General features: G+C 44.2%; 1 protein-coding gene and 1 pseudogene across 5 annotated transcripts in view; one reads left to right on the top strand and one right to left on the bottom strand.

The window, feature by feature from the left end:
• SYT3 (synaptotagmin 3) overlaps positions 1-21,685 on the bottom strand; it is a 373,682-nt gene that overhangs the window by 287,169 nt on the left and 64,828 nt on the right. The window lies entirely within an intron of this gene.
• On the top strand, positions 16,515-17,689 carry LOC148511636 (uncharacterized; annotated as a pseudogene).

The raw sequence follows: 21,685 nt of genomic DNA on the forward strand, positions 1-21,685 counted from the left end.
TGGTTTGTTTGTGGTGGACACCCCTTGAAGCAAATGATGAGTGGGATTCGTCATCCACAGTCTTGAACACTCGTCTTCTGAGACGTAAGGGCCGGGTAAATGTTCTCAAAAATGACACATTTTAGAGGTTTTTGGAAATATTTATGAATTTTCCGGATTTTGGCTTATTAAATAACATCTATGTCCCTGCTATTCAGATGTTGCTTTTGGGCAAAATATCAAGATTTTTTTACAATGACAGACAATACAATAAGTCACTGCCCCGTTAGACATCTTTGGGATTCTTCAACCGCATGTAGAAGATTTCAGTGGCTGTGGCAGTGCAACTTCCAACATGGCACATCTAGGAAACAAGAGTGGCACTGCAGTAGCAAACAGGATGGCAGTTTAATAAACTTTCAAAATGTTTGTTGTCTACACAAAAAGACAGTCAGCAGTGCCCCAAAAAGTGCACAGTACTTATATGGATATACTGGGGTACGGCCTGCAGTGTCACAGTGCTTATAGCATACTTGCCAACAATCAGCTCCAGCCTTCCGGGAGGGAGCTGATTGTCGGCTATTAGCGGGGGTCGGGGCCGGCCATTGGGGGTGGAGCAGGGGGCGTGGTGGCCATTTTGTGCCATACTGGGGGCGGAGCCGGGGGCGTTGCCGCACGATCGCGTCATCGTGACTCCGCCCCCTCTTCACAATGCCGTGATTTTCGGCATTGTGAAGCAGGGGGCGGGGCCACGATGACGCGATTCTGCGCAAATCGCGTCACCGGGCCCCCCGCTGCGGGGATTTCTGTGTTTTTCAGGGAGGGAGGTGGGGAGGGCCGGACACTTCCGGGAGGCTTGCCTGCCTTTCCGGGGGGCCGGGAGCGGAACCCGAAAATCGGGAGGCTCCCGGCCAAATCGTGAGGGTAGGCTAGCCTGGCTTATAGGGATACACTGGGGTACAGAAGCATACACTGGGGTACTGCCTGCAGCATCACAGTGCTTATATGGATGCAGTGTTCTCCCCAGAAAATTTTTCCAGCCGGGTGGCATTAAGAAGTAGCCGGGTGGGGCCTTTGCAATAATAAAATGTTTTAAACCCTGACCTTATAATGATTTGAAATAACATTTTATATATTAATCCTCCTCTTCTCCTCCTCACAGTCGTCTGATTATGAAAAAGCTGTAAAGTCTGTAGGATCTGGTCCTTTTTATACAGCTCCCAGATACTGTCCCCACTTGGAGGCTTCCAAAGTTCCGGGTGGTAGGCTGTTTCTTGCTGGGTGGTGCACCCGCCAAAAACAGCCTGGGGAGAACACTGTGGATGGATACACTAGGGTACGGCCTGCAGCGTCACAGTACTTATATGGATACACTGGGGTACTGCCTGCAGCGTCACAGTGCTTATATGGATACACTGGGGTACGGCCTGCAGCGTCACAGGGCTTATATGGATGGATACACTGGGGTATGGCCTGCAGCGTCACAGGGCTTATACGGATACACTGGGGTACGAAAGCTTACAATGGGGTATGGCCTGCAGTATCACAGTACTTATATGGATACACTTGGGGGTATGGCCTGCAGCATCACAGTGCTTATATGGATACACTGGGATACGGCCTGCAGTGTCACAGTGCTTATATGGATACACTGGGGTATGGAAGCATACACTGTGTATGGCCTGCAGCGTCACAGTGCTTATATGGATACACTGGGGTACAACACGAAAAAAGGTACTTTTAGTTTTTAACTTTTTTTTTACTTATTATTATTAATTTTTTAAAAGCTTTTTTTAACTTTTTTTTTAGAGATGAGTGGGTTCGAATTTACTCAGATTTACTCGGTTCTCAAAACAGCATTTTATTGGCTATCGGCTATCACGTGTTTTGGATAGCCAATAAAATAAATCCAAACTATTCGGAACTTGCGGTAAAGTGGCGAAAAGAACCGAGTAAATCCGAACCTGCTCATCCGTACTTTTTTACAGTCCCTGGACGGACAGCACAGCCCCTGGATGGACAGCACACTGGATGAACAGCACAACCCTGGATGGACAGCACACCTCTGGATGGACAGCACAGCACACTGGATGGACAACACATCCCTGGATGGACAGCACACCTCTGGATGGACAGCATAGCACACTGGATGGACAACACATCCCTGGATGGACAGCACACCTCTGGATGGACAGCATAGCACACTGGATGGACAACACATCCCTGGATGGACAGCACACCCAGGATGGACAGCTGAGCACACTGCTGGACGGACAACACACCCCTCGATGGATAGCACAGCACACCCCTGGATGTACAGAACAGCACACCCTTTGATGGACAATCACCACAGGGAGGGACTTACATACAATCCAACGCAGAATTGATGACGTTTTGCTTCATTATCACATCCGAGTCAGGCGGGAAAACCCGAGCCTGACTCAGATCCGTCTCTGAATCGCGATGTTCGGATGGGTCCGGTTCTCAAAGAACAGGACACGCTCATCTCTAATATATATATATATATATATATATATATAAAAATCCTTGTGGATTTGGCGCCAGAATTAAGAAATACCAACTTGGTTATAAGTTGCGGATAGGCCCAATGTTATTAGGTGGGCGTCAGCTCCCTGTCAATAATGAGTAGTATTGGTGATGTACTACTTTGTAGCTAGAGAGGAAAGGGGTGAATTGACTGCGAGAGACAGTTCCGCTTGGTAAGTGCAAAATTACTATATTGTGCAAATAATTGCATGTAAAGTGCTGTTGTTTTAAATCTCTGGAATAAATTGTATGTCTTTTTAACTTTATATATTGGCATTATCCTGATATGTTTATTTATTTACACGGGTCTTGTACTTAGCACAGCTGTGCACTTTAACTAATCAAGCACTTTATACATTGGTATTTTTCTGATAATTGTATTCATTTACACGAGTCTTTTATTCAGCACAGCTATGCACTTTAACTGATTAGCACTTTACATGCAATTATTTGCACAATATTGTAATATATATATATATATATATATATATATATATATACATACAGAGGGTAATTCAAAATGATGTTCCCGGTTTCAAAGATATTTTACTCAAGTTTATTGTAACGCAGGTAAACAAAACAAGTACTAATGAAAGAAAAGTTATCAAGTTTCATTCAGACAAATTACAAATGTTCAATGTGCTCCACGCATAGCACCCGACACATCAAGCCAGTAATCAAGTTCCTCCCAAACCCTTTGTAGCATATGGGGGTCAAGTTCTGTTATGGCTGTACAATACCTTCCAACTGTCCCGCATACAGCGGGATAGTCCCATTTTTCTTGACTGTCCCGCTGTCCCACCCGCGGGCCGCAGTGTCACGCGTTGCGGGGGAAGTTGGGGGAAGCATACGAGGTATGCATATGGGGAATGCAGAGCGAGTATAGATACTGTGCGCATGTGCACAGCATATATTCACAGTACGGGGGGAAGCCCAGGGCAGCCCAGCATCTCAGAGATGCTGTGCACGCCCTTTAGTGATGCAAATGGGGGCACGCCATCAGGCCATGCCCACTTTGCTGTCAGGTCACGCCCCCTTTTTGGACATGCATGCCTCCGGCGCAGAAGTCCCGAATCCTCTGGGACAAATGTTGCGAGGTATGCTGTACTGATGCGCGCGTGCAGATCATCCAGCATCATTGCAAGTGGTGGTACAAACACACGATCCTTGATGAAACTCCACAAGAAGAAATCACACGTGGTGAGATCTGGGGATGGTTGTGACCAACACAGCAGTCCTTGAACCGTCTCAGCTGCACGGCCAAACCATCTTAGTGGCAAGTGGTCATTGAGGTGGCCCCAAATGTCGTTATGGTAATGAGGAGGGGCACCATCCTGTTGAAATATGAAGTCAGCTCTATCTTCTGCGGGAGGAGCCATAGTTCCAGCTTGTCAAGTGATGTAGTTCCTGTCACAGTGACTTCATCGAAGAAAAAGGGCCCATAAATATTTCAAGTAGCTGAGCAATTCCATCCCTCTCCGTGCTGCAACTGCGATCCCAGTGCTGAGGTCGCAGTCTGGGATCACCATCACGACCAATGTGACAGACGGTTGCGATGGTTGCACCTCTGGCCAGGTTGCGGTAGCTGAAGCTTACCGCAACCCGGCTGAGTTCTGGCAGCTGGGAACCCTGGAAATCTGTGTCAACTGACGCAGACCCTGGCCTCGTTTCCCGATTCCGGGAAAGGTGACCTGCCATGCCCTCGCTCCGCCCCCCCAAACACATGCTGCGGCTTGGGGGGGTCTGCGAGCGAGATCGCAGTACCGGTTCTGCATGCATGCACAGACTCTAAACAAACAAAGATATACATTAACCATCGGGTTAGCGTACATCTCTAAATCAGGCCCTACAGTATCTCTCTTCAAGGCTTGTTGCTCTCTCCCTGAAAAGTGAAGAGTGAAAAGTGATAAGGTGCCAGCCATTCAGCTCCCAACTGTCATTTTTCAAACACAGCCTGTGAGATGACAGTTAGGAGCTGATTGGCTGGCACTTTATCACTTTTCACTTCTCCTAAAACTGCTTAGTAAATAGACCCCTAAATCTTGTTTTTGCATGTGAGTCATTCCGCGCAACAATGCACAATTTTATTCCTCTGTAGCCACCACCCACCTGGTCGCTGAGTTCAATATTGATCACCGTAAAAAACAGATGCATCCACAGAAAATAAATAAAGGAATTGCTCACTCTCATCAATATTATTGCCATTACCCACTCAACTAAATTCCTCAAATCTCCAATTACAGGTTTAGGAATTGGTCCCTCCTCCATTAACCTGCTTAGCTAACTCCTATATAAAGACTGCTCTGCTTTTATTCAATTGCAAAAGAAGTTGCAGTAAATATAAATCAGTTGGGAAGAGTATAAATGATCAGATGAAGCTGTGTATTATATCAGCCGAAAGATAGCTGAGATTGTCGGGGACTTTTCCAATCAGAAATGACAACAACTAATTTTAAGGGCTTACCTAAATTTACTAAGAGGCTGATTCAGAGGGTGGACGATAAATTCATTTTCACGCAATCTGACGATGGTTGCAGATCTGCGCATGCACAGGAGCCACACTGTACATGTGCAGATCTGGTCCTGCGATTTAGGGCCGTATTCAATTAGGTGCGAAAAGCCGTTTTCGGCTAAACAGTTTCGCTGGTGATGTCATTTCACCAGGCGAAAACTTATCCCCGTATTCAATTGTGGCGTCTTTTTTCGCCAGTATGGAAACTCAATGTATTGGTATAGTCGAAAAAGATTTGCCTATGAAAAAGTGCAGAATTGCAGTTTTGGGGTGCAAAGGTGGGGAAACCACCCTGCACCCTTAGGACAGGTCCCTAAAAGTAAACTGCGTCCAAAAAATCCAAAAAATTTTTTAAAGAACACTTCAAAAAATGACTTTGAAAAAGGGGGCAAAATAGTACAAAGTTGGGGTACAAACTTAAAAACTAGTGAAATAGACTTTGGGGGGTCTGCAAGTACAGGGGAGGTGTTTTTTTGATTGCAGGTGCTTGCTGAAGGTGCGTTTTTCAAGTTTTTTAAAACCTCACTGTTGTGATTTTTAACCATGCTTGCACCCATTTTCATGTACCCCAAATTTGCTGGGACTAGTTATATACACCAAAGAAAACTGCTAAATGCGATTCTTCACCACTTGTGCAAAGACGCTACTTAGCAGCTAATGAGAGCATTTAAGTACCCCAAATAGCTTCAGAAGGGCAATTCGGGGGCATCTGCCATGATCCCCAATGTTAGTGCATCTTTAGGGGGGTGTCAGGCTGATTTCCCCAAATCTGACAGCACTTTTCGCCTGTTTGCGTTTCGCCATGTGCCGTTTTTCACCGCTTTGTAATTGAATACGGGGATAAGCGGGGACGTACGAAATACTTTTTTGCATGGAAAACCAGCGATGATGGCAAAAAGTCTGGCATGCGAAAAGTACTCGACTTTTCGCACCTAATTGAATATGCCCCTTGGTCGCAATGCCCCAAAAGCTGCAGCATGACTGATATGCTAGTGCCATTTGGGGGCAAAGACAGGGAGCATTTCAGAAAATGGGAGGGGGGTTTCTAGGCATGCCAAAGCCAGTGGCTTAGGGCCTGATTCAGAGATGTACGCAATGCAGCTGCGAAAATATGCTAATGCATTCCAAAGCACAGCCGGCATAGAGACACCCACTGCTGCCGTCTTACATGCATATGACGTCGCTTACCTGCGTAAATATCTGTCACCTTGACGCAAATCGAGCGGCCATCTTGCCCTTGTGGCAGGCCCGACCTGCCGCAGACTCGGCTGCTCTCCTGACACGCAGAGCGCTCTCATGATGCGTAGGAGATCTCAAGGGTTAATTTATGCACGCCCATGTAATGGCGATTAAACGGTCAGATATGCCTGCGTTTTTCAGACCACTCCCTGTCACCACCTCCAAACGCTGACAGCCTGTCACTCAATGTGCGATGGATTCCAATGTGCGTCTGTAATTGCAATGCGATCGCTACGCACGCGCAGTGCCGCTTATACGCATGCACAATGGCAAACAAACGCTCAATCTATGTACGTAATCGCCATTGCATTCATCTCTGAATGAGGCCCTGAGTCCTTAGCTTCACTGGCTACAGCGTCTTTGGGCGCAGCATCAGATAAGAGAAGCCGCCAGCAGGTGTCTTTTTACTTAGGCGTCCATCTCTGATTTTGCCTCTAAAGCTGGCCACACATCTAAAGATTATCTGTCCAACCAGCCAACTAGTTGATTAGTTGGAATGAAAATCTGGTAAGGTATGAAAGCAAATGACAATCAGCAATTTGCTCCCAAACGCCGGAAAATGGACAAAAACTCTTGTTTGAACAAATTGTTTGGATCAAATATTTAACAAACTTGTCTGACCGACCATTTTCATCTGTTTTCTGGCATTTAGGAGCAAATTGCTGATAATCAGTTACTCCCATACGTTACCAGATTTTCATTCCAACCAATCAACAAGTTGGTCTAGTGTGTGGCCAGCTTAAGCCCGGTGTAAATGACTGCAGCCTTTCAAGGTGAACAGGTTAACAAGTCTGTCAGATTTTCAGATAAAGAGTAACAGGTATTCTGCCCTAGGACGGAACCTTCAGATGACCACAGAAGGGCCAATCTACCTAATAACATTTACACTGCATAGAAACATGTCCATATAGATCTATCAGGAGTGGCTGGAAGATGACCAAGCACCCATTGAATTACAGTCATCACCAACCACATCTGCTACCAGTCATGATCTCGTATTGATCAGGATCCCAAGTCATTTTGTTTAAATACTGGTAACAAATTAAGCAAAAACTGCAGTGCGAATGTACAGTATTCACAAGGTGAATTTAAATATAGTTAACTAATACAGGTAAAAAAAAAAATATATTTGTGAACATTCTCTAATAATTCTATTAATCTGAAGAAAAACAGAGGAGTGGGCAAAGAATAAAGAGTTGGGTCACGTGCTCTTCCGATTAGAGAGTCGTTATCTTAACCTGAATACCAAGACAGCCCGCAGAGTGATTAAGTTGTGGACATGAGCTAGTTCGAAACACAAGTACAGTAATAACAATTGGTTGATACACATACAGTATATCTATAACTGCACCCTGCTATATATCTATTGATAAATTTAAGGCCATGCAAACCATTCCAATAAGCCTGTTGCGCTTTTTTAAAAAACTCCCCTTAATTCTTTTATCCTACTCTATAAAGGGATTCTACACACCTGGGAAGCATCTCCTCTTTATTTAATTACATTTAAAAAAAAGAAAATCATTCTACAGTAGATAATTTGAACAATATTTTCCCAAACACACCTAAAGCCTTTGCTCCCGTGGTCTATTGTCAATATAAACAACGTTAGTGTTTCTAATTAAACAGGAACCTGATCCTCGCATTATACACGGCAGAGTGATTCACACGATTCAAATGAGCAGCAAGGTTGAAGGGTTTCTCTTATTAAAAATTGCTAAATGCTGAAACTCTGACTCACAATCAAGGCCAATTAAAGCTGGCGGTTAAAGAATATTTAAAAAAAATAGAAGCAGACAGCAGCTCAGAGACTGAGTGAATAGTCTTCACTCAGGTGTTGTTATTTTACAAGGTAAGGATTTATGCTTTTCCCTGTTTTCACGGCTGTTTGGCGTATTGGCTCGGTTGAACCTGAATTATTATGTCAGTACACAATTATAAGTTGAGTCGATTTTCTGTCCAGCTCTAATTTCCTGCCACTTTCCTCCTGATTTACTAAGGTGAGCTGGAGCCAGAGAGGGATCTGGTGCTAGAGAAGACCACTTGTGTCAAAGAAAAGTTGCACAAAGCAACCAATGGCATCGCTGCTTTTATCAGTCTGATTTGAAATTGTCAGATGAAAGCAGCTATCAGACTCGAAGCTACACAAATATTAAGACATTCGCTAACACTTTGACCAAGGTTTTCCCCAAATCACATCAGAATACCTACTAAATGAGATTGCAGTTCAAATATACCCTCAATTTTACTATCCTGCAACTGCAACCATTCTTATTAGCCACTGGTTGACCATATACAGATTATATGCAGGTCCATCTGACCACAGTAATCTCCCCTATTTAAAGATAACCCAGGTTTTTAACCAAAAGGCCTAGTGGGCAATGAGGGGCCATATTACACTTACAGCATTTTCTGTTTTGAGAAACAGAGGGTTGAGAAGGAGTGAAAGAGTTACAATGTCTTGCCTAGGATCCCATGGGCATAGAAAAGGGACATAGTCTGGTGGCACAAATTTGTGATGCCGCACGCTGGAGGCATGCCTAGCATTGCCCTAGCCGTTGGTCTACCTTAGGTCTTTCTTTCTCCACTGTTTGGATGCGTGCGGCATCCATTCACCATGAGAGTCCTCCCATTTTTTTCCCCTGCATGAAACTGCAGTCTGCGGGTGGGAGCGGGTGACAGTGCCCAAAAAAAGCATGACTGTCCCCCCAAAGCAGGTCGCTTGTGAAGTCTGTATGAGCCTTTTTTAGGTGCAGGCTGCCTTAAACCACTCACTAAATGGAAATATCTGACAGTGGAGAGGCAGATAGAAGATCCTGCCCAACTGCTTTGATTGTGTTTTAAAAACAAGAAATCAACCTGGGCCTATGCTAAATCCTTCCCCCTTATTGCCCCCTCTAGATTCACCACCGATTCCTTCTTTGATCATCTTACAAGTGTTACACAGTTTATGAAACCGGTTCACTAAATAGTGAAAGCGTATTTGGGAACTTTGAATATAATCTTCAGAGAATCAAGTAGGATGATGCACTAAACCATAAATCATATTAACAAATTCATACAATACAAAACTTTACAGTACACAATTAACCTGTCTTGAAATGTGCAAAGTATAAATACAAAACAAATACTAAAAGCGTACTGGGCGGCCAATAGAAAAATTGGGGCCACTGACAATTTTTGGTCCACTGTTCATGTTTACCTAAGAGATGAATTTGACAAATGATTTTAGTGGTAGGCAAAGCAAATAACCGGTGAGTTATGTTAGGATGTACGCTGCTTTATTAAAAGCATGGTGGAAATTATGTGTGTGCAGGTGTTGAGTTATGTACAGTAGGCACACACCAGCAGATGACTCAAACTCTGATCAGCCCAGTTACTTTAACAGTGCTTTTGGTTTATTGATAGATAGCAGGTACAGCCGTACTCACTGTTACATGCACACTGCTGATGGAGCAGAGCTTGAGCATAGCAGGGTTTCATACAGCTCACCAGCCAGTGAGTGTATGCTGCTTGTGGGCAGTCCCATCGAGAGGGGGGGGTACTCTTTACCCGAGCCCAGGCCTGTTGGAGGGGCCCAGTGGGGGCCTGGATCCTGCAGCCCCGTCCACGTAACAAAATGTGGCAAGCCACTTTGGGCAGGGAGAGAGAAACGATTGCTACTGCAGCAGCTTCTCTCCCCAGCCTAGCACACACTGCTGGGCTGGGGTCAGGCATGCAGAATTGTCCAGTAATGACTGTAGCTTCTCTCCCCAGCCCAGCACACACTGCTGTGTTCTGGGCTGGGGAGCGAGGCAGCTGCAGTCATTAATCTCTATTCCTCTGTAATGTGCGAGTAGGAGAGGGCGATCACACTTGCGCATCCCACCGGATCTGACACTGTTTTCTTTTTGTAAAGAGGTGGTCTGGCCACACCACCATGAGTTGGCTACGACCCCACCCAGTACCGGGGCCCGCTGGTGGTGTCGGCAGCCCTGCTTGTGGGTAGTGGTGCAGGATGCTGGAAAAGCTTTATAGCAGGTATTCCCAGGTTCTCTATAGAAGCTACTGTCTCCCACCATGTTAGTATTACACAGCACAGACAAGATGACCTCTACACATGCTCAGTAGTGACCTGGGTGGTCAACTTGGAAAAGGGCATAAAGCCCTGGAGGGACAGGAAGACTAGAGTCTGTGCAGTAGGGACAGGAAGACTAGTCGTCTTTCAATATTTCCAGAATTAAAGTTCTTGCCATAATAGCCACATTTTCCCCACCATTATTTAACCCCAACGTGCAAAATTTACTAAGCAGCGGGTTCTAAACCCCGGCGGATTGATGGCGATTTGACGGCGGGTTTTAAACCCCAGGGATTTGGTGACGGTTTCTAAATGACAGCCCTGTTCTATTCTAAGGGCAAAATTTACTAAGCGGTGAGTTCTAAACCTCGGCGGTTTGGCAGCGGTTTTGGTATCCGCAGATTTACTAAGGCCAAAACCGATGCAAATCCGCTGTCAACATTTTTTTTAGAATAGAATAGAACAGGCTTGTCATTTAGAAACTGCCGCCAAACCGCCACTAAACCCCCAGGGCTTAGAACCTGCCATAAAACCGCCACCAAAACGTTGGGGTTTAGAACCCGATGCTTAGTAAATTTTGCCCAACATCTCTGATGAAAGCTGGAAACTGTTGCTTGCCACAAATCAATCGCAACTAGAAGATATTTATGACATTCATATTGCTGGTTAGAGACTGGCCAAAAGATAATAGTGGCAATATTATTATTATTATTATTATTGTTGTTATTATTGTATTCATTTTATTTATAGAGATTTTCCCAGTAAAGCTGGCCATACACGCTACAATTATTGGGACGATCCGCCTGATATCGGCGGATCGCCCCTATAATCGTAGCGTGTGGGGGGGGCAACCGAGGGTTAAATATTGCTCAGTCGGGCATGCCGGATTGTCCAGCATGCCCGTCCGATGCAATATTTACCGGTAAACTGTCGGCCACATCGGGCAGTGTATGCCCAGCCGCGGCCGACAGACAGACATTTCCTGTGTTCCTTCCTACGGAAGGAACAGGAAATGTCTCCTCCCCCGGGGGCGGAGCGCGGATGTCGGGCTGATACACTGTGAGAGAAATCTCAGTGTATGCCGGCGACATCTGCGGCTGGCAGGCTGCCAGATAAAATGTCTGTCGGTCTGACAGACATTTTATCTGGCCGTGTATGCCCAACATGACACATTAGAAAGGTGACACCATAAGGTTTATTTGTGTTGCATTTGTATGCATAAAGAATATAAAAGTGTTGGCAAAAGGCACCAATGGATGCCATCCCCTCTATAAATATGCAGTATTTTCCTTTAGGCTTAGTGGCATGCTTCTCTACTGATACTTACTATGACTATTGATTTTTGCAGCATTTACACATCTGCATCGTGTACAAGCAAATTTCATAGTGTCAGACCACAAAGCCAATTTAGCATTCTTTTCAGAGCCAGTATTATTCAGATTATGATAAATGACTCCTCATTTATCTTACTTACTCAAACGAAATAGAAATGCATTTTAGCTGAAATGAACACAAATAAGAAAAACAACAGGCAGCTTCTAGGTTCATCCAGCCATTTACTAGATTCAACTGCAGTGTTGTAATTACTTGTATTACACATTAATGCAGCTATTGTGAAATAAAAAAACTGTCTTAACTTTCCTAAAAAATGACCGAAGATCAGTACTTTCCCCAATCACACAATAAAGATTGGGGCTTACTATAATCAATATAATAGCATCTTTGTTCTATAGAAGTGCAGTTCGGTTTTCCTGAAAAATTAACACACCTAAACTTAGGGGTTCCTAGTCGAATGAAATGCCAGTTCAGAATCACTTTGGTGTTTCGTGTAGAACCGAGTCCCATCACATGTCTGCTGTAAGTTCGGAACTTGGTTTTGAAAACCAAACTCTGGTTTTGTATTGCATGTAACCAGGTCCAAGTGACATGATCTTTGCTGTTTTTATTGATTTTTTATTGATTTTAAAAGAATTCAAAACCGAACCAAAACCTAATCTATTCTAAACCAAAACACTTGCCAAAACTAAAACAAGTTGATTAATTAGATCCAAAAGCAAAACAGGGGAGGTCTGCGCACATCTCTAGTTCTATACAGTCAGACATGCTGCACTAAATAAATGTACACAATATTGTAGCTGAAGAAAGAATTTGTAAGACTTGTCTATTTCGGTCCATTTGCCTCTCTATCTAGTACAGATGGGGCCACATACACCAATCATCAAACCACGCCAAATAGCCCTGTTTGATGCGCCACAGACTTTGAGACTAAGCCATATCATGCATCCTGCTAAACAGTTTTATATTGAATGTGCATCAAATTCGCATCACTCATGCGCCAAAAATACAATGGATTCTAGAGCTGGGTTTGCATGCAGCTGCTCTGTGCGACTCGGACACTATCCTGGATTAAAAATGCAACAGACTGAAAACCAATACAAGTTGAGCCTCACCAAGCATTGAGCCATGCATCATTGTGCTTAATCTGTGACTTTATACACACTCCATTGCAACAAAATAGCTAATACTAAGTGCCCAGGACTCTATACGCGACTTTGGATGCAGCTGTGATGCGACACAGATGCTAAATTCAGAAATGGGTATGAGGACCAGGAATCTCTACCCGTGGTGGAACACCTAAGTCACACCATATGGTGCAAAAAAGAAAAGGTGTATGAGGACACATCTGTAATTAGAGTAAATTTTTATTGCGCAACATTTCCCTTTGCAATAACAGTGCATTACAGCACATCAATGGTATACACCAATCAGCCATAACATTTAAAACCATCTGCCTAATACTATATAGGTCCACCTCATGCCGCCAATACATATTTGACCCATCGAGGTATGGGCTCCACAAGACCTCTGAAGGTGTCCAACATGTTAGCAGCAGATCCTTTAAGTCCTATAAGTTGCGAGGTTGGGTCTCCATGGCTTGGACTTGTTTAACAGCACAACCAATAGATGGTTAATCAGATTGAGGTCTGGAGAATTTGGAGGCCAAGTCAACACCTTACACAAACCATGCTTGAACAATGTTTGCAGTGTAGCAGGGCATATTATCCTGCTGAAAGAGGCCACTGCCATCAGGAAATACCGCTGCCATGAAGGGGTGTACTTGGTCTGCAACAACATTTAGGTAGATGGTACATGTCAAAGTAACATCCACATGAATGGCAGGACCCAAGAACATTGCCCAGTGCATCCTGGTTCCATCTCTTACCCAGGTAAATTATGCACACGCACCCGACTTTCCAGATAATGTAAAAGAAAATGTGGTTCACCAAACCAGGCCACCTTCTTCCATTGCTCCATGGTCCAGTTCTGATGCTCACCTGCCCATTGTAGGCAATTTCGGCAGTGGATACGAGCCAGAATGGGCACCCTGACCAATCTATGCAGCCCCATACGCACTGTATGTTCTGTCACCTTCCTATCATAGCCAGCATTATTTTTGAAGCAATTTGTGCTACAGTAGCTCTTCTGTGGGACCGGATCAGACGGGCTAGCCTTCCCTCCCCGTTTGCATCAATGAGCCTTGGGCAACCATAACCCTGTCGCCCGTTCACCAGTTCTCTTTCCATGGACCACTTTGCTTAGGATCTAACCCTGCATACCAGGACACCACACAAGACCTGCCACTTTGGAGATGCTCTGACTCAGTGATCGCGGTTAATTAAATTCCTACATTATTTGTGTGTTAAAAATTTTAAATTTTGCATAATTAGTTTCTACTTCTTTTGTGCTTTTATCAATGTTTAACTACTGTAAAACCAATTTCTTTGTACCATGCACAATTTTAAGTTTATAATTTAAAGCAAATTTCTGTCCACTTACATTATAACTAGCATCATCTATTCCAGACTAAGGGGGAGATATATCAAACCTTGGAGAGAGATCAAGTGGTCATGTTGCCCATAGCAACCAATCAGCTTATAACGGTCATTTCATAGACTGTGCTAGATAAATGGCTGCTAGGAGCCGACTGGTTGCTATGGGCAACTTCTCCACTTTATCTCTCTTGTACGATATGATCACAGTCCTGTCTCTCGTAAGGTCCCTACCCTTGACAAAAACACTGCAAATTTTAATCTCTATCTTTTCTAGTTTCGTCCTTTACTAGATTTTCTACTTACTGTAAACATCTTAATGATTTATTTACTCTTGGACATTCCCAGTCATTTGCCAGAGTTTCCTTGCCCATGTTGTCCTTTGGTGTTAATCCACCTATGCCCCTCCAGGACTCCGACCATAACTAACATTCAAATCCAGGCATTAGACTCAAAATCCAGGTTCCGGGGAAATTTAAAGGAATTTATATTATACATCAGCGGATTGGACACAGATAATCCAAACAGCTGCCGCGTATAATGAATGGCCGTATGTTAGTTGCTTGAATAGCTGAGACAGGTTCACTGCTCTGCATTTGACAGTAGCCCCACATTATTTTACTTTCACATAAATTTATCAAAAGCCTTTTGGAGGAGATTTAGTAAAAATCTCCTCCATGCCGTAAAATTCACCTCAGTTCTGCCTCTACATGCGGATCGCATTTCCTATACCTTGATGGGATATGCAATTAGCCCAGATTTAACAAACTTCAATTGCTAAATATTTTCAGGCCAAGCAGTTCGAAAATAACGCCACCTTCTGATGGCGTTATTAGAGGCTTTTGTCCGTTTCCAAAAATAAATAAAACTTGAAAAAACAAAAAGTGAGGGAGCTCACAAATGGCTGCTAATTTGAAAATGCATAATTGTTTTACACTTTCTTAAAAATAACAACATGCCAATGCTATGAATCATCACGTTCAGGCCATGCAGGATCTTCTAGACCAGTATTAAAGCTACTTATTGACTCACACATATGGTGTGCAATATATTTTCTCTGAATATAGCTGAATTGTTTTCTTTTTGTATATCTGTGGCCACAGAATGGATTTATATTTTGAATATTTTATACTGATCTACAATACGTGATGTTATATTTATAACTAGCTGGGATACCCTGTGTTGCCCGGGTTGAAGACTGGATCCTGAAGTACACCTGCAGCCTTTATTTGTTTACCTTGTCCTTGCCTATAACCCTATTCCATTGATCCTAAAAAGGAATGTCCAACAGTTTTACATGACAAGGTTAGTGTGGAAGTCTCCCTGGGTCGCATGGCTGGCCCATTTGATCGAACCCCCATTCCGGATCTAGTGCTTTCCCCAGTGGGGGTTGTACCTAAAAAAGCTCCGGGAAAGTTCAGGCTGATACAGCACCTATCTTGCCCTTCTGGGTCCTCGGTTAACGATGCTATATCTGCATCACATAGCTGGGTGGTCTACCAGTCCTTTGACTCTGCCTTGGAGTTAGTGCGTTCGTTCGGTCCTGGGGCCCTGTTGTGCAAGTTGGATGTGGAATCGGCCTTTCACTTGTTACCGCTTCACCCGTCTTGTTTTAAATTCATGGGTTTTAAATAAAAAGGGTCAATATTATATAGACAAATACTTACCTATGGGGTGCTCGGTATCTTGTGCGTACTTTGAGCGATTTAGCGTTTTTCTCCATTGGTGCTTAGACAGAGCCACAGGTGAAGAAGGCGTGGCGCATTACTTGGACAACTTTCTTATGGTCGGTTCGGCAGATCCTTCATGGTGCGCTAATTTGTTAGACAAGGCTATTGCGCTGTTTAATAGTTTTGGAGTTCCAATAGCGCATGACAAGACAGAAGGTCCGGAAATTGTTATAATTTATCTGGGGATCGAAATAGACACTGTCAAGGGTTTGTGTCGGCTCCCCATGGAGAAGGTGGTTCGTTTGCGTGATGGCATCCTGTTAGCTTTGGCGATAAGTAAGGTCTCCCTCAAGCAGGCTCAGTCGCTACTGGGTCTGTTTCACTTTGCATGTCGGGTTGTCCCCGTCGCCTAGTTTTCTGTAGAAAGCTGGAAAGAGCTACCTCAGGGGTCCGGCAAGCTCACCATTTCATTAGGTTATCTAGGGAGATACGCAGAGACCTTTTGATTTGGGAATCCATTTTACAGGATTTTAATGGTGTGAGGATTTGGTTGGCTTGGCCAGTCACCACTCCGAGTCTTCAGCTCACGGACGCTGCGGGGGGCCTCAGGTTTTGGAGCTTATTTCGAAGGGAAGTGGTGCACAGCCCCATGGCCCATTTTGCTTTTGGAGTTGTTCCCGATAATGGTTGCGCTAGAATTGTGGTGTGCGGGGTTGGAAAACCGGTCAGTCGTCCTCTGGTGTGATAATCTTGGCGTAGTCCATGCAGTTAATAAACAAAAATCTGCTTCATTACCGGTGATTCGATTGCTTGCACAGATACTTTTGCGTTGCCTGCAGCATAACATTTTAAGTAGGGCTAGACATGTGCCTGGGACTAACAATGGGGTTGCAGACGGACTATCTCGTTTCGATCAGGCTAGGTTTCGCCGGTTAGCTCCGGACACTGATGCCATTGGTGAATCTTGTCCCTCTTTTTGTGTGGCAGGTGATCTGGCCGGCATGGAGGGACTAGCGCATAGATCCCTGTCTGTGGCAACCCTCCGGGCTTATCGGCATGCTTGGGAACAATGGAACCACTTCTTGCAACGTGATGACAACAGAGGTAAGAGTGCGGATGCTCTTATTCTTACCTTTGTTTGGGGCTTTTATTCCGCTGAGAGGTCGAGATCGTATACGAGAAAAGTATTGGCAGAGATATCCTATTTCCTTCGCTTGCAAGGGCAGTGGGATGTTACGAAATCTTTCTTTCTGTCACGCGTATTAAAATGATGGGCTAGAGTTGCACCCACTCGGCCCGTTTCGCAGCGCCCGATAGACAGGTCATTACAAATTTTACAGGCGGTTAAACGGGTTTGTTTTTCGGGGTACGAAGTCTGTCTATTTCGCCTCGCTTTTGCCATGGGGCCTTCAGGGTTGGCAAATTGGTTGCTCCTTCCAGGACGGCTGTTTCACCTATGCTGTTGTCTCACGTGGTTGTTGGTACTGATGCTATTCACTGTAAGGTACAGTGTTCTAAGACCGACCAGGCAGGTAGGGGGCAATGGGTTTCGATGGGTCGTTGCGGGGATCGCAGGATTTGTCCGGTGGTCTTGGCTTCATCCTATTTGAGCCCACGTCCCACGTCGACGGGTGCTTGGCTGATGCACATGGATACGTCTCCAGTGTCTCGTTATCAATTCGCTTGGGTTTTGAGATGCTGTATCTTGAAGTTCGGCCTATCCCTGGTTGACTATGGTACCCACTCGTTCTGCATAGGCGCCACCACGGCTGCCACTGCGGCGGGTTGGTCCATAGATGAGATCCGAGCACTTGGCAGGTGGAGGTCTGGTGTATTCAAGAAATATATCAGAGTTTAGCTTGTCAACGGCACCATAACTTGAGGACTAGCTACTCGCTGCCTTTTGGGCAGGGGTCTTGAGGAATTTTTGTTTTATCACTGGTTTTAATTATGGCTGCTGCCGGCAGGTGGAGGTTTTGTGTTTTTGCCTCAGGTCAAGTTAGGTTTTTTCTGTCCAAAGTTTTCACTGTACCCCATAAGTTGGAGTTTTTTCTACTGGCCGTTACTTACGGTAATTTAGCCATAATTAACATCTTGTTCATTTTCTTTTAACAGGCTTACGATTGGATGCTCAGTGTATTTGGGTGGTTGGGCATTCATTTGTTCATTGGGCCTCCCGTTCGCCTTTGGCGAGTGATCATTCTAGGTTCCCAGAGAGCTGTTTGATACGCTGGATAGGTCACAGGGGTATGAAGTGGGAATCGTTTAGCCAGGTCATTGCAGAATCTGTTGCAGTTTTTGGGTGTCCACTCTTTTTAATTGTACATCTAGGAGGTAATGACATTACAACTAGGTCATCCCTGGATTTGCAATGTGAAATAAGGCGTGATTTATTGGATTTGATGGGGCTCTGGCCCTTTTGCAAAATCTTTTGGTCAGAGATCATACAAAGGAGAGTGTGGAGTGGTGCTCTGAGACCAGGGGCTGTTGAGCAAAGTCGAAGAACAGTAAACACAGTGGTTGGTAGAGCTGTTGAAGAACGTGGTGGTGCGATCATTAGGCATCCTGGCATTTCTTTTCAGTTGGGGAATTTGTTTTTGAGAGACGGAGTACACCTTTCTGCAAGGGGCATGGCTATATTTTTGGATGATTTATTTTTGAGTTTGAGGTCCGTTTAATAGTTAGAGTATGGCGGCGGCTGCGGTTCTTGTAACCTTGGTTTGGCCGGTCTCAGAACGGCTGTTAGTTGCTGTTGTTTATGCTTGCTTTTGCCTTGGGGGCAGATCTAATCACGGCGGGCTTAGGGGTGGATGTCAGTTTTCGTTCAAGGGTTACCACTAGGCCTGGTGGGCCCTTGGTCTTCGCTGTGGTTGGACTGCTTTCAGTTGGGTAAAGATGATGTGAGCAGATGGCAAAACAACACTGGATCGTCCCCGCAGGGGTTGGGCAGTTGGTCCTTCCCTTGCGAGTCGTTGAGGCGCGGATGGAGGCAGGAGGCTGCATCCCTGCTTGAGTGGGCAGTTGGGCCTGTGTAAGTTATGCATAAAGTAGCATTAGCTAGGCCGTTTTTTACCCCGCCACCATACTTTAGTTTAACATGAGTTCTAAAATTAAATAAATAAATAGGCAAAATCCCTTCAATAAAAAGCTGACCCATTTCACCGCAATTCAGTTCTCCGTGTATTTATTTCTTAAGATAAGTGTTTGAATGAATGTGGATGTATCGGCCGATAGAGAGTTTAATAAAAATTTCTTCCTCATGAAGACATAGGCCCTTAGTAAAATTGGTTTCCTATCACTGACTGTAATAAGCCGAACTAAGAAGTGCTGCAACTTAAAATGAAACCTTAAAATCTCTTTCCAATTAGTCTGCTTAAATGTTCATGGTACCTTCACTCTATAAAAATCCAGTAATCTTTTCTCTACAGCAGCACAAATAAAGCTCGTCTCCCAAGTGTGAATAAGTAAAAATAAATATGTGAAACGATGAAAAGCTTAGTGAGAGAATTTCCATTAGACAGATAGTCTTCTGCTGTCTCTGCTCAGGAAATGCAATTTTTCTAGCTTTATTGAAAAGAGGTTTCAATAATCCATTGATGGTTCTTAGGCGGCTTTGCCCAAAAGGCATACGCTCCCAATGTACGAAGGATCAAGGGAAATCTGTCAGTCTGCAATATATTAAAATATCCATCACTATTATCGGTGAAATCAAGCGGATAAGAAGGCTAGCGTATAAAAGGGAGTGTGATGCTGTGAATAATGAATTTTAAAAAGAACAATGGCCGTACAAATCTAAACGCAGCTGCTACCGTATTGTTTACTGTGTTCTAGTTTCAGTCCGCTTTCTGAAAATGGCCTGTAAAAATCTAATTATTTCCCCCCCAAAAAAATCAATCCTTCTATGTGGGAAGAAGGAGCCACATAATAAGGTAACTTGAAGTAATACATATTTTATATAAACACTACTAGCAGAAGGGCTGTGGATCAGATTATATTACTTTTCATTCAGGGAAACCATTTTGTCTTGGGTGTGGTATGAATAGTCGACATTCAGAATGTCGACAGCAGAATGTCGACAGTTTCTGAATGTTATATATACAAGAACTAGCGCTAAAAAGATGGACAGTGTTATATAAAAAGCACATTCATTTATTGAAAAACAACGGATATATATCTCAAGAATGACAAGATAAAAAGTTCACAATAAGAACCTGAAGAAGCTGGGTGGTCTGTTTTACCCAGTGAAACGCGTTGAGCCTCCCTCTGTACTCCTGTACAACCACTGGACTGTCATTTGGACTTTACTACACTCCTCCTTGGACCCTTTGGCAAATACTAGACCTATTCCATGTGGATTCCCTTTACAGCCTATAAAGTGTTGTGTCTAGGATGCTAAGGATTGTGCTGGTGACAGTGATACCACTTCATGGTAAATAAGTGTTGCCTTCAAAATTTCACTTTATCAATTTGGGACGTATAGGAGGTTGTCCTAGGTAAAGCTGTTTATTATACAGGAGCATTTTGGTTCTTATTGCAAACTTTTTATCTTGTCATTCTTGAGATATATATCCATTGTTTCTTAATAAATTAATCTGCTTTTTATATAACACCGTCCATCTTTTTAGCGCTGGTTTTCTATTTATCTATTACCAGTTATTTATATGGCACACACATATTACGCAGCGCTTTACAGAGAATATCTTACCACTCACATCAGTCCCTGCTCCAGTGGACCTTACACTCTATATTCCCTATCACATGCTGACAAACATACACACTATGGTCAATTTTGTTGGGAGCCAATTAACCTACTAGTATATTTTTGGAGTGTGGGAGGAAATCGGTGTACTCGGAGGAAACCCACGCAAGCACAGGGAGAATATACAAACTCCTTGTATATATATACTGTATATGCTTCTTTCTATTTAGGGACTGACTATCCCTTCTATACCAACTGCCTTATGGCAGCGCGTACACACCCTATTGATATTACGTTCTGAATGTTGACAACATGGACATTAGGTTGACAATCAATATGTCAAATGTCAACGTGTTTATAATGACGACATTTAACATTTGCATATTTTAGTCTAACCATAAACCTTACCTTAAACCTAACACCTAACCCTAATCATAAAAATAACAAAAAAAATGTAATGTCGACATGTTAAATTCCAACATCATGAACATGTCGGCATTGTAACCAATGTCAAAACTTTTCTTGACGACCTTATGTCTATGTCGGCATGGACAACTAGTGAACAGTCTGGTGTCGACATTCTGACTAGATCCCCTTATCTTGCACAAAGAATACCCATATAGCAGTTGAGTGTAAAACATACTTGCCGACATTTGGCCAACCCCCTCTAGGAGGGGGCTGCCAGGTCGGTGCAACGGGGCGGGTGGGGGCAGTTTAGGCAGACGGAGCAGGGGTGCGCCGACGCGATCGTGTCATCGCGCCCCCGCTTTAAAATGCTGATATTACCTGCATTATAAATCAGGGGGCAGGGCTAAAATTATGCGATTCAGCATATATCGCGTCATCGCACCCCCGGGCGACCACTTTCTGGGTCCAGGGAGGACCCACACCGCACACCCTGCACTCATAAAACTTACCTCTCCGGAGTCCCACGTCGGCTCCGGTGTCTCTGTCTGTAAAAATGGCTGGAAGATAGCCGCCGTGCTCATTTTCCCGTTGTTTGCGCATGCACAGTACAGGGAAAATAGCCGCTGTGGCCATTTTCCCGGTGACCTGTGCGTGCACTATAGACTCTGGGTACACTCTAGTGCCCAGTGTCTATAAGAGCGGTTCTGGACGCGCACCGCTCAGTACACAGCCGGCCGCCGGACGGAA

The sequence above is a fragment of the Taudactylus pleione genome, unplaced genomic scaffold (assembly GCF_031769625.1).
Source record: "Taudactylus pleione unplaced genomic scaffold, aTauple2 ptg000301l, whole genome shotgun sequence".
Lineage (NCBI taxonomy): Eukaryota > Metazoa > Chordata > Amphibia > Anura > Myobatrachidae > Taudactylus > Taudactylus pleione.